Source organism: Colias croceus, chromosome Z (genome assembly GCF_905220415.1).
Source record: "Colias croceus chromosome Z, ilColCroc2.1".
Classification (NCBI taxonomy): Eukaryota; Metazoa; Arthropoda; class Insecta; order Lepidoptera; family Pieridae; genus Colias; species Colias croceus.
The window spans coordinates 17,044,323-17,057,175 of record NC_059568.1 but is presented as its reverse complement, the minus strand read 5'-3'; the positions used below and the strand labels follow the sequence as shown (position 1 = coordinate 17,057,175).

Sequence of the window (12,853 nt, the reverse complement as noted above, 5' to 3'; positions counted from 1 at the left end):
TCAAAAAACTCGGGTTTACCCGGGTTTTTCGGAACCGGGTAAACCCGGGTGCATGCCCTATGCGGGGGCCACCGAGAGGGCCGACACGGGGACTCATCAGTGATCAATCACGTATGGAATGAAAATAAAACTAAGACATAAGCTTCACTGCAGTTTTGTTAGAATTATACAAATTCAAATTCAAAATATATTTTATTCCATGAACATGGGTACAATACAAGGTGTTATACAAATATGAGGTCCAGCCATATCCTACACGTCAAGGCATATGGAATTACAATTAATAATTTTATCCTAAATTTCAATATTATTATTAAATTATGAAATCCATTAATAATAAAAAAAATACACATCAATAAGTCAATAGTTGTTATACATATTAAATGTCAAGTGATTTATCATTAATATAGTTTTCACAATAATAACATTTCTGCACTAAAAGTTCTTTTAATTTAGATTTAAATATAGCTGTATTTCCTATTTATGTCATTGCCTTAGGTAATCTATTATACAATATTGGACCCATTCCAAAAATACTTTTAGAAAAGTGCCTTGTTTTACTAGTTAACATACATATTTTATGATTATTACGCTTACTTTGGTAGTGGTCATACATACTTAGATTAGCTTTACAAACATTATAACTTCATATATACATATATACAGTGGTGGTCACATAATTAAAGACACTAAGAGCATTTTATACTACCCAAGACATTTCTCTCAACATTTTTTTTACACTATCATTGGAACTTGTTAAATAATTTTAAAATATTCAGGTATGTGTTGTTTAATGCTAAACTAAATTTTATCTACAAAACTTGTCAGTTTGTTAAATTTTAATCGGTTCATCCTTACTACTAGCAGTTTTAACATAGCAAAGGTCTGGCCATATAATTAAAGACATAAGACTCGCTTATAAGAAATATAAAAAATTATTGTTTTAATGAGATTATTTTTCCAACACAAAATGTCTGACGCATTTACAAAACATTTTTACACTTTTCAATATTTGGTTGCATGTCCCTTGGTAGTAATGACGGTTTACATCTCTTGGGTAGTGTTGCCCAAATGCAAGAACAAGACGAGACTTAGCCAGTCTTGGTCTTGGTCTTGCGCCAATACACCTGGTCTTGGTCTTGGTCTTGCGCCAATACACCTGGTCTTGGTCTTGGTCTTGGTCTTGCGCTCTCAGTCTTGGTCTTGGTCTTGGTCTTGCAGCAAGAGTCTTGCAAGTCTTGCAATTACCTATTAGTCTAGGTATTACTATTTATTAAAGTTTACTTTAAATCTTAGAAAAACGTATTACAATTGGAACATTGTGAGCTTGAATTAACATAGCCATGGTATAGATCAAGCAGATTAATAAATAACTGAAGATTTGATGAGAAATTCGAAAAATCAAAGTCCTAGCTGCAAGACGCAAGAGTCTTGCAGGCTATGTCTTGTTCTTGCTCAAGTCTTGCACGGTCAGTCTTGGTCTTGGTCTTGCTAAAAATACGCGGTCTTGTTCTTGGTCTTGGTCTTGCAAAAACGCAAGAACAAGACCAAGACTGAATTTGGGCAACACTACTCTTGGGCATAGAAGCAACTAATTTTGTACAAGTTGCATCACTAATTTGGTTCCATTCTTCGAAAATGCTTTGCAAAGTTAGTCGACGTTTGTTGACCGCTTTGCCACGACTTCTTTCTTTCTTGATTCCATAAGTTTTCGATCGGATTTAAATCCGGACTGTGAGGGGGCCAATCCAAAACAGTTACAGATTGGTTCCTTAACAAGCATTTCACTACTTTTGCTGTGTGCTTAGGATCATTATCGTGTTGAAAAGTCCCAACAAAAGGTAAATTTTCCTCCGCATAGGGCAGCATAGATTGCTCTAAAATATACTTGTACTGGAATTTATCCATTTTGCTTTCTGTCTTTTTGACAGATCCAACGCCAAGTCCAGAAAAATAGCGCCACACATTGATATTTCCACCCCGATGTATGACTACTTATTAGTGTATCTTGGATCCATTTCCTTATTGAGATGGCGTCTTACATATTGTTTTCTGACAGAATTAATCATATTAATCTTAGTTTCATGCAAAAACAGCACATGTTTCCATTCTCGTTCAGTCCAAAGTTCGTATTTTGTAGCAAAGTCAAATCTTGCCTTCACATTTTGTTTTTTCAAAAGTGGTACTTTCCGAAATACTCTTCAGTGCAAGTTTTCCCCACACAGTCTCCGTCTAATTGCCCTTGCAGACCCCCCTTCAAGCCTGCTGCACCATACAACTCTGAACTGTATCAGTTCCGACCCTTGAAATGGATCTTTTTTAGCCAACAACACCATTTTTGAATCTTTCGGCCGAGTAGTTTCACTTAGTTTTGCTTTTCTGAGTACATTTTTGGTCGTGTGGAACATCTTGACATGTTTTATAGCATTCATAACCATATCCTTGGAACATTTTAATTATCATGGAAGTTAAAAATAATTTTTCTTGTGGACGAGTTGCAACTCTTGTTTTTAGCCATAATAATTGATATTTAAACAATTAAACGTATGAATTTTAATTTTAAAAGTTAAAAATAGCCAAAAAAATTATGGATTGTCAACGATTTATTAAATTACGCGGCAAAATGATAAACGCACAATGTCGTTTCTTTTTATTTATAAAAAATTATAACTCATTTCTTGTTGTCTTTAATTAAGTGGCCAGCTACACGTACGTAAACAAAGTTTGTGTTACATTCCCACAGAGAGCAAGTGTCGAAACTAACAAGGAATATACCTATTTTTTGTCCCTCATTTTAAAGAACATATTGTCTTGTATGGTTTAATAAAAATAATACTAGATTAAATACCTTTTTCAGATAATTGTACTTCCTAATGTAAATCTTTTATGGTCAATTAGGAGGTGTCTTTAATTATGTGACCACCACTGTATATATATAAACATGGTAGAGTCAATAGTACAATTTTTTTTAATATGGAGCACAGCTGTCGGTTCGCTTTATACAAGTTAAAGCTCTTATACATCGTTTTTGAGACTTAAGTGCAGTTTCTATATCACTACTATTACCCCAGAATATTATATCCCACCAAAAACTTAAATGTAAAAATTGGAGCCGAGTTCAATCGTTGACTTCTATCGATCTAAATGTGACAATGGACTATTGTTAATTATTTAAAATAATAATTTAAAAAATATATTCATAAGTTTTCAATCTATAGTGGTTAAAAGTTAACTCAAAAATGGAGCATTTTCGTAAATTTTCTTAAAAAATCTTAGAGAAAGTGTAAGAAATATAGTATGCTATATATTCGTGATCTACTCAATAAGCTCTTTCATTTGATACCACACACGACATGTTTTGGAAATTTTTATTTTTTTTCTTTGTATGCCATATTTAATTACCGGGGTGGGGGGAGAGGGACCACAAAACTGGTTGGCAACATCTGTCTATAGGATGTCTGGGATCTATACAATATATATCAGAAGTCAGATTTAGGTTCGCTATTTTTGCAAACGAACATCTCCTTGGAGCCTGCTCTACTAAACGCGCCTAAAGATGTTTCACTTATATTAATATTACGCAAATTAAATCATTTCGCCCTTCGACGAAGCTTTCTTCCATTAGGTACACTGAAATTAAAACTAAACTAAACACTCATAAATAAAGAATAAATAAATGTGAATATGTAAAATTATATTTTACTAGGTTTCCGCCCGCGGCTTCGCCCGCAAAGCTTCAAAGAAAAACCCGCATAGTTCCCGCTCACGTGGGATTTCCGGGATTGCGTCATTTTCCCGGGATAAAAAGTAGCCTATGTCCTTTCTCGGGTATCAAAATATCTCCATACTAAATTTCATGACAATTGGTTCAGTAGTTTAGGCGTGATTGAGTAACAGACAGACAGACAGACAGAGTTACTTTCGCATTTATAATATTAGTATGGATTTTTAACTGTATGAGCAATATTTTTATTACAATTTTCTTTTATTTTACGTTTAATAACCGTTTTGAATAATGAAATCATGCAATCGAAGTAATCCGCCCTAGCGATACTAGCGCGAGTGAGTGTGATGTCAGAGGCGCATCGAATCTACAGATGTTTCGTGCTAAAATATGTAAACTTCAGTAATCTATATCTCAGTCATTTATTGATGGATTTCAAAATTTTTTTCGGCCACTGATTAGTTTTGATCTGTTTTTTAAGACAAGTAAGGTGAATATAATATTTTCTATTTTTATAAACTTTTCCATTTTTCCATACAAACAAAATTAATGTCATTGAAAAAAAAATTAAATACAGATAAATTCAGTATTTTCTGATTTTTTCCTTTGTACACTCACTATTACCTAGTTGATTACAAAATTTGAACTTTCTAGGTCATCTGGAAGTGGGTTAGGTTTTGTATATATCTATAAGTCAGTCAGTCTTAAAAATTGCGATTTTTGGATATTAATATCTACGCAACTGTTTAATCTGTATTTATGAAATTTAAGGTTCTTGTTTATCTTGAGGTCCTCTTGATATGTACCAAATTTGGTTTATTTAACTTAAATAGTTTTCGAGTTATAAGGGGGTGAAAAGTGGCTCGAAATGGTTCGTGTAAATATACACACGGCTGCTGCTCGCCAGTTCTCTTCGCTTGAACTCGGCTTGACACGCTGCCGCGTGTCTAGACCATAGCGTAATATGGAGTTTACATAGGCATGATACGCAATTAATTATTAGAGTTGTCTCATTTGCTACTTTCCTTAACATAATATAAAGGGCATAACATAGTTTGCTCAGCTTCAAGCAAATTTGGTCAATGTGAGCCTTCCAATTTAAGTGTTCATCTATATATATGCCCAAAAATTTAGTTTCAGATATTTGCGTTAATAATTTATTGTTGTACATTATGTTCATGTCATTAGTTAGTTTTTGCTTTGTAAATGTCATCACTTTTGTTTTTTCTAAATTTAATGTCAGATTGTCAGATTATTCATTTTTAGCCATGCAATCATTTTGTCTAGGGAGTCTGTCATATCATCTTTGAGCAATTCTATATCTTCTGAAGCAAAAATTGCTGTATTATCATCAGCAAACATAATTTTGTTATTTTAATAGCTTTTGGAAAATCACTTATATAAACATTAAACAAAAGCGGTCCCAGTACGCTGCCTTGGGGGATACCATATCGTACAATATCAAGTTTCGATTTGTATATTTTTACGACCCTTATCTGGGGGCAAATTCGCGTTATTTGCGTATATTGCTTACGATCGGTTAGATATGATTTAATCAAATTTAGAATATTGCCTCTTATTCCATATCTTTCTAGTTTATTTAATGATATATTATGAATCACACAGTCAAAAGCTTTAGTTAAATCCATAAATATCGCACAAATATTACTTTTATTTTCTAAGCTTACCATAACTTGTTTTAGAAATTGATATAAAGCCATATTAATAGATTTTCCCTTTCGAAATCCCCATTGTTCCTCTGCAAATAGATTTTTGTTTTCAAAATAAATATAATATTAAGATTATTATAAATTACGTTTTCAAAAACTTTCGATATGACTGGTATAGGTGCTATTATAATAGGTCGATAAAAAGTAATATCTTCCTGACTTCCTTTATTTTTAAATAAGGGTTTGATTACAGTTATTTTTAGTTTGTCAGGATATTGACCATTAGTTATGCACACGTTTATAATATGACATAGTATTGGAGATATAATATTTGCAACTTTTTTAATAACACCAGTTGTTATTTCATCATATCCCGTACTATTGGTGTCGTTAAGAGAAGTTATTATCCTTTTTGTATCTGTTGGTGTAGTTGGGTTCAGAAACATTGAATATGATGCGCATTGAAAATTTAAACAGTCTTTATATGGCATGTTCGTAATATTCTGTATATGTAGAGGATTTGTAAAATAATCATTGAATGTTTTCACAATTTTTGGTGGATTATCAATTCTCTCGTTATCAACAGTAATCAATTCAATACATATAATAAAATTCTAGAAAAGCGGTGTCTGTACAATGAAAATATGGAAAAAAAAATTAGCAGGTGTTATTACTAAATCGATCCCAAACCCAAAACTGTAGTTAAAAATTTTTTTGTCTGTTTGTCTGTTTGTCTGTATGTTCGTGCACGCTAATCTCAGAAACGGCTTATCCGATTTAGATGCGGTTTTCACTAATATATTGGAGTAATCTTCATTTAACATTTAGTGTTTATTTCATGTCAATCGGTTCGTAAACAAAAAAGTTATGACCATTTAAGTATTCACGGCGAACATTTGCTAAGGCATTCTATTTATTGTACACTGTACAGTGTACGATATAAGTTATCTGTTACAGTTATTCCTATAAATGTCCAGGTGATCATATCGAAAGTCCCTAAGGGTGGGGGGAGTGGGGTAAGCTGAAGTAGTAGGGGGGAAGGGGTCAAATTAGAATTATGTTTTTTTCTAGGTAAATTTTATACATAAAAAAATGTCCTTTAAATTATGAATTTTGTCAAATATACTCAAGTGACATATCAAATGAAAGGGCATGACGTGTAAAGTATAATTAGACATATTTAATCAAAATCGGTTCATCCATTTATTATACCTATATATGGGTAAAAGTGGGAATGAAAAAAACGAATATTGTCAAATATGAAAGTGCATAACGGGTGAAGTACAGTTAGTTATATTTTTATCCAATTCGGTTAATCCATTTATTAGATTACAGCGGTAAAAGTGGAAATGAACAATAATCGAATGTGGTCAAATAATATACTCAAGCGAGGCATATGAAAGGGCAAAGTGTGAATTACAATTAGTCATATTTTATCGAAATCGGTTCATCCGTTTATTACATTTAGGGCACTTTAGGGGCGACAGTGGGTATAAATAAACCAAATGGAGCATCAAACGACAGGATATGACGTGTACAATGTACATATAGGTACAATTACGTATAGATATGGTTTACATCAAAATCGGTTCTGCCATTTACTAGGGGTGGCTAAGGAAAGGGTTAAAAATCTGTGAAAGAAGAGGAGATATGGGAGCGAGAGGATAGCCACACCCTGGAAATTTTGAACTCTACTCAAAGCCACATAGGCCTGGCCCTTGAAATTTTTTTTTCCTAAATATACCACTTCTTTTGCCACTGTGGTCCATTACAATTTGGGCACGGTTACGACCCAAATCAATATGATGTAGGAATGTAATATGGAGGTACATTTGATAGTTCGGTCTCGCTCACTTGAAAATATTACATGAAAATAAGAAACAGAAGTTTAAAAATTTAAAAATTAAAAAAAAATTCCAAAGCAACGAAGATAAAGGAATTAATCATTTTTCAAACTTCCCGACGATCTTAAAAATTAAGTACCATTCTAAAAAAAATATTTATAGAGGTATAATAATACGACCCCATCGCCCCCGGTTGGCATATCTACAATAGATATCCCAACCGTGCAGTCAGTCAACCCGCAGGACACCTTGTGGCGGGGTGTCGGGGAGTAGCGACCCCGCGGGAACCGAGTGCTCCCGGGGGAGGCCCCTGTCTTCATCTCCGGCTTGCCTTCACCGGCCGGTCGGAGTGAAGCCTGACGAGGACAGGACCCCCACCTCTGGCTTGCCTTAACCGGCCGGCCAGAGTGGAGTCGCGAGAGCTTTTAGCTCGAAGGGTGGATGCGAACCGTAAGTGGCGAGTGGGCACATGATGCTGGACCCTCAGGGAGCGCGTGATCGGAGTTTAAAGTCCAGGGACGCCTCTCCACCCTTAGTTGCTCACAATATGTTGCCCTCTTGTTGCTAAGTTACAGCGACTTTTTAGAGGGCCCATCTGTGAGAGGGCGAGTCACCGTCTGCCAATATATTTGTACAAACTTTGTTGTAGAAAGGCAGACGCCATAGTTCCTATAGATCCAGTAACCTGTCCACATAGCACCCCTTCCATAGTCCAGTCATTTATTTCCATTTTCTGTAATAGTCCTACATCGGCCGCGGACTGCCCAGGGCTGTATCTCTATATAGTGCAGTCATGGGCAGGCTGCGGCTGGTGTCCCATAACACATTAAAACTCTCAAAAGGGCCTCTGCGTGTTGGATCCGTGTCCCCACGTAAGCCTTCCAAAAGACCGGGTACCGTCCTTCTGGTGGTACCCGAGTATTATGGAGATGAGAAACATAATAATAATAAAGCCCTTTATTCTGAAATCAGTAAACAATTCAACATAATCTAACACTATACATAAATAAATTTTAGTTTATTTTACAATATGTCTCTAATTTCAGTGTGCCTGTTGGCATAGGCCTCCTCCAAAAACTTCCACTGGTTTCTGTCATTTGCCACCCTTCTCCACTTTGCACCTGCCGTCAGTTTCAGATCGTCTTCCCATTTTACTTTTTGCCTTCCTCTATTTCGTTTTCCATCTCTTGGGTACCACTCTGTTGTAGCCTTGCTCCATTTCTCATTTTTGTCACGCAACATGTGCCCTGCCCATCGCCATTTTTGTTTGTCTATTCTTTCGAGTATATCTGTCAATTTCGTTTTCGATCTTAGGGTTGTGTTTCTAATCCGATCCTGTCTTCGTGCGCCTGTCATACTTCGCTCCATTGCCCTTTGACATATGGCTAGTTTTTCCCTGAGCGATTTGGTCAATGACCAGGTCTCGCAGCCATAAGTCAGACACGGCAGTATACATGTGTTAAAAGTTTTTGTTTTTATCGCCATTCCAAGGTCTTTAGACTTCATTATTTCTTTTAGGGCCCAGTACTTTTTCCACCCAATAGCTATTCTCAGATTTATCTCTTTTATATTTTGTTCTGTGGTAGAAATAACCTGTCCCAAGTATGTGTATTGTTCGACATATTCGAGATGTTTATATCCAATTTTTATGTTCGTTTTTTGGTCATTTGTCATAAGTTTAGTTTTTTCGGCGTTCATTTTTAATCCGACTTTCAGACTTTCATTGTTTAGGCCTTGAATCATGACTTCTAAATTTTTGGGATTTTCCTCGAAAAGGACTAAGTCGTCCGCAAACCTGAGGTGGTTCAATTTTTTTCCATTTATATTTAGACCGAAATTTTCCCAGTCTAATTTTCTGAAAATATTCTCAAGAACTGCCGAAAATAGTTTGGGTGAGAGCGGGTCGCCCTGTCTCACTCCTTTCTCTATGTTGAATTCTCTACCTAGAGACTATAGAGGTATATATGATATTATATTATGATAATGTTGGCATGGCAGCCCCGACGACTTTGTTTTTTTTATAAATATTTAAAATGGTATTTATTTTTAAAGATCGTCGGGAAGTTTGTGAAATTATTTATTCCTTTTTCTATGCACTTTTCTTCGTTGCGTTGGGTTTTTTTTATTTAATTTTTATTGCACGGTCTAAACGGTTTAGTTACTACAGGCGTGAGACAGGAAAGATCTGATTTGGATTTGGTGCTGGATTTGATAAGAACTGAGTATCGATTAAGCTGATCAGTTGCTGCACGATACATTGTTAATAACATCCATACAAGGAAGGAAGAAATTTGCTCGCCTCCCCCCTGGCGCTTAAAACATAGAAAATTAATAAGGCATTTATTTTTTTTATATTTTAGCACAGTTCGGTAATAAATTTTACTATCAGTTCTTTTAATTATTTATGGTAGTACGTGTTTATTCAATAATTAAGTTAATTAGTAACTACTATGCAGTCACTATTCCACGCGGACGCGCCACGGGCACAGCTAGTCGATAATATTTCATTGAATTTGTCTGTATTTTGTCTGCTTTTGTTTACACAATTTCCTTATTAATTTAGTGCAAAATGAATTTTGTATGATCAGTACTAGTCTCGTGATCATAATTTCTTAATATTATTCTTAAAAATAAACGAGACAATGTTTATGAGTAATTATAATATCACCTACAATTTTATTATAAATGTGAAGGGGTGTTTGTTTGATTTGGTTTGTCGTAGCATTAAGGCTCAACTAGGCAAAAGACCCGACTGTGGCCGACGCGGCGGCATGCATCGCTATGGCGGCTCCGTCCCTGCGCCATACATATGCATCACCCGACCCTGCGCACTTTAATCAAAGATCATCCAGTTTTCACTTTCGAACCTACCGTTATATCTCGCGCATACGAATGTCTCGCTTGCAAATAACGGAATAATTTGCGGACAAATCACGATTTCATTTTAACATCGAGATATATGTACTAGACAATTTCAATACAATGTACATATTGTATGAAAATAACAAATAAAATATTTTACAGAAAAAGTAAAACTATTAATTTAAATCTTCCGAGGATGGTTACGTAGGTACGTCTTTAACGTTCACGTGAAAACCACCGGGTTATGACGATGCGTCATAGAAATTTGTAATTGCTTTTGCCAGCGAGTTCGTCGGCGGGTAAGCCGCGCCGCATAACCAGTACAAAATATTTCGCAATTTATCTGCACCTTGAAAAAAATTTCTGATGGGTATGTTTCCCCGGAAACAGAGCGATATTGCGCGATGCATCTACTGATTTAATTTTGTTTTTCCTGTTTCATTCCGATATTATGTTCTTAAAAAAAATATACCGGCCGAATTGATAACCTCCTCCTTTTTTTTGAAGTCGGTTAAAATAGCCTATTATGAGGATAAAATTGCCCACATTGTTATAATGGAAAACAAAGAAAAATACATCACGTTTACGGGCAGGCTTATGGAAGGCATTTTAGAGCCTTATATAAACTTCAACTGATTTAATGAGGACACAAATATAAAATACGCACAACTTTTGTTGTATTTCGACTCTGTTCTTTACTCACGTAACAACGTGCAATGGAGCTGGGTAGTGGGTTGCCTGATGGGAAGCGAACACCTTAGTTCCACTCCCCGGGGCGACGCGGACGACGACGATTGCTCCGCTCGCACGTTATTGTTAGTGTTGTTAGGTACGTCAGTATCGCAACAAATATCTGTCTTGAACTTTATCACATACAGAAGCTTGGGACAGTTACATTAAGTATAGATTGAGCACAAAGCTTTTTTCTATTGTAGATAAGGAGACGTTTAACCACAATCTCCCCTGATGAAAAGATAACATGCGTTCGTCTGTTAGAACTCTGACGGTACACGCTTCCCTAATAGGTACCGTTTCACTCTGCGCTTGAAGAGCAATCTAGATTCAGTAGAGATTTAGCAATAAATTTCCTGTAATTTATTAAACATATACAATCTTATATAATATACCTATATATAAATCTCGTGTCACAATGTTTGTCCTCAATGGACTCCTAGACCACTTAACCGAATACCGATTATAATAAAATTCGCACACCATGTTCTATCCAACTTGAGAGATAGCCTGATAGGATAAATCTCAAATCGTTTTAGAGAAAGCGGGCGAAGCCGCGAGCGGTAAGCTAGTGTTTTTGCGTCTTTACTTCGCTGTCAATCATATTACAGCACATTCTTGAACCTTGCAAAAGTAATAAAATCGCTTCCCTACATGAGAAAAATCGACACCGAAAGTTTATGGAGAAATGAATTTTAAAAGGATCACAATAACAATATATATAATACTAGCTTCCGCCCGCGACTCCGTCCGCGCGGCTTCCCAAATGCGGCTAGGCCTATAATAATACGCAACGTGTGTTCGCGGTTCTACGGAACAACGTCTATGGATAAAACTGAAAAATTAAGATTAATTTTTTTCTACGTATTTTTCCAGAATAAAAAGTATCCTATTTTACGCCCAGGATAATAAGGTATAATTATACCAAGTTTCATCGAAATCGAACCGCTAGTTTTCACGTGATGCCTTCACATACAGACAGACAGACAGACAGACAGACAAAATTTTTTTTAATCACATTTTTGGGTTTGGTATCGATCCAGTAACACCCCCTGCTGTTTATTTTTTCAATATTTTCAATGTACAGAATTGACCCTTCTACAGATTTATTATATGTATAGATAACTTCCAAATAGATTTCTGATCTTTATTTTGATCAATTCCTCTTAAATTAGTCACAATCTTAAAACTTGTTAATTATTGAAAATTACATTAAGTTTACAAAAACTTCTGAGGGTAATAAAAACATGGAATATAAACACTATTTTTGTATTTTATCTAAATACCTAGTTGCTTATTTATCATTGGGAGTAGTAAAAATATAGGTATCTAGGTAGTCTATATCCGGTGTTTTTTAATCTTTATTATTTAATTGGAACGAAATTCTATTAATAGGTACAACTATTAATGTACCATATTATGTTTAACATTTTTTTTTACCTTTTTCACTTTGCATTGCCTTGAACATTATTATTTGAAAAAAAAATATGCCAGAAAATTGACGCTATTTATCGACTTTAGTAAGCCGCGGTTCGGTTTATGGTTTGAATAACGTTTCTTTCGTAGTTTTAAAAGCTACGGTTAGCATAAGCTACTACACGTATAAACGTGTAGTAGCTAATGCTAACCTTATATAAATAAGGCCGTTATTGATTTCAGTAAGTTTGATTGCGCGATGTCGTTATTGAACTTGAAGTTATATCGCAGCATTTAGCGAATAGCGGTACGCGCAAACTTAAATACATTAGCGCGGCCGCGGCCCGAAGCCTATGGAACACACGCTCCACACGAGCGCGGCGCCTACTTCTCTACATCGTAGCTCCTCCGGTTTGTGTCTCGTTACTCGTAGCGTAGCATTGACATAGCCATATATTTTCTATACCTTTTGAATTAAAATTGTTAATCGTATGAAGCATAAATTAAATAATAATTAAATATAACGTCCTAAATTAATTTAAAAGTATCATTGATTGTTATTTTTGTTTCTTTTATAATAATATCTATGTTTTGATTGTATCGAT

The 12,853-nt window shown here is 35.2% G+C and overlaps 1 protein-coding gene across 3 annotated transcripts in view; it reads right to left on the bottom strand.

The window, feature by feature from the left end:
* LOC123705519 (thyrotroph embryonic factor) overlaps positions 1-12,853 on the bottom strand; it is a 136,356-nt gene that overhangs the window by 47,025 nt on the left and 76,478 nt on the right. The window lies entirely within an intron of this gene.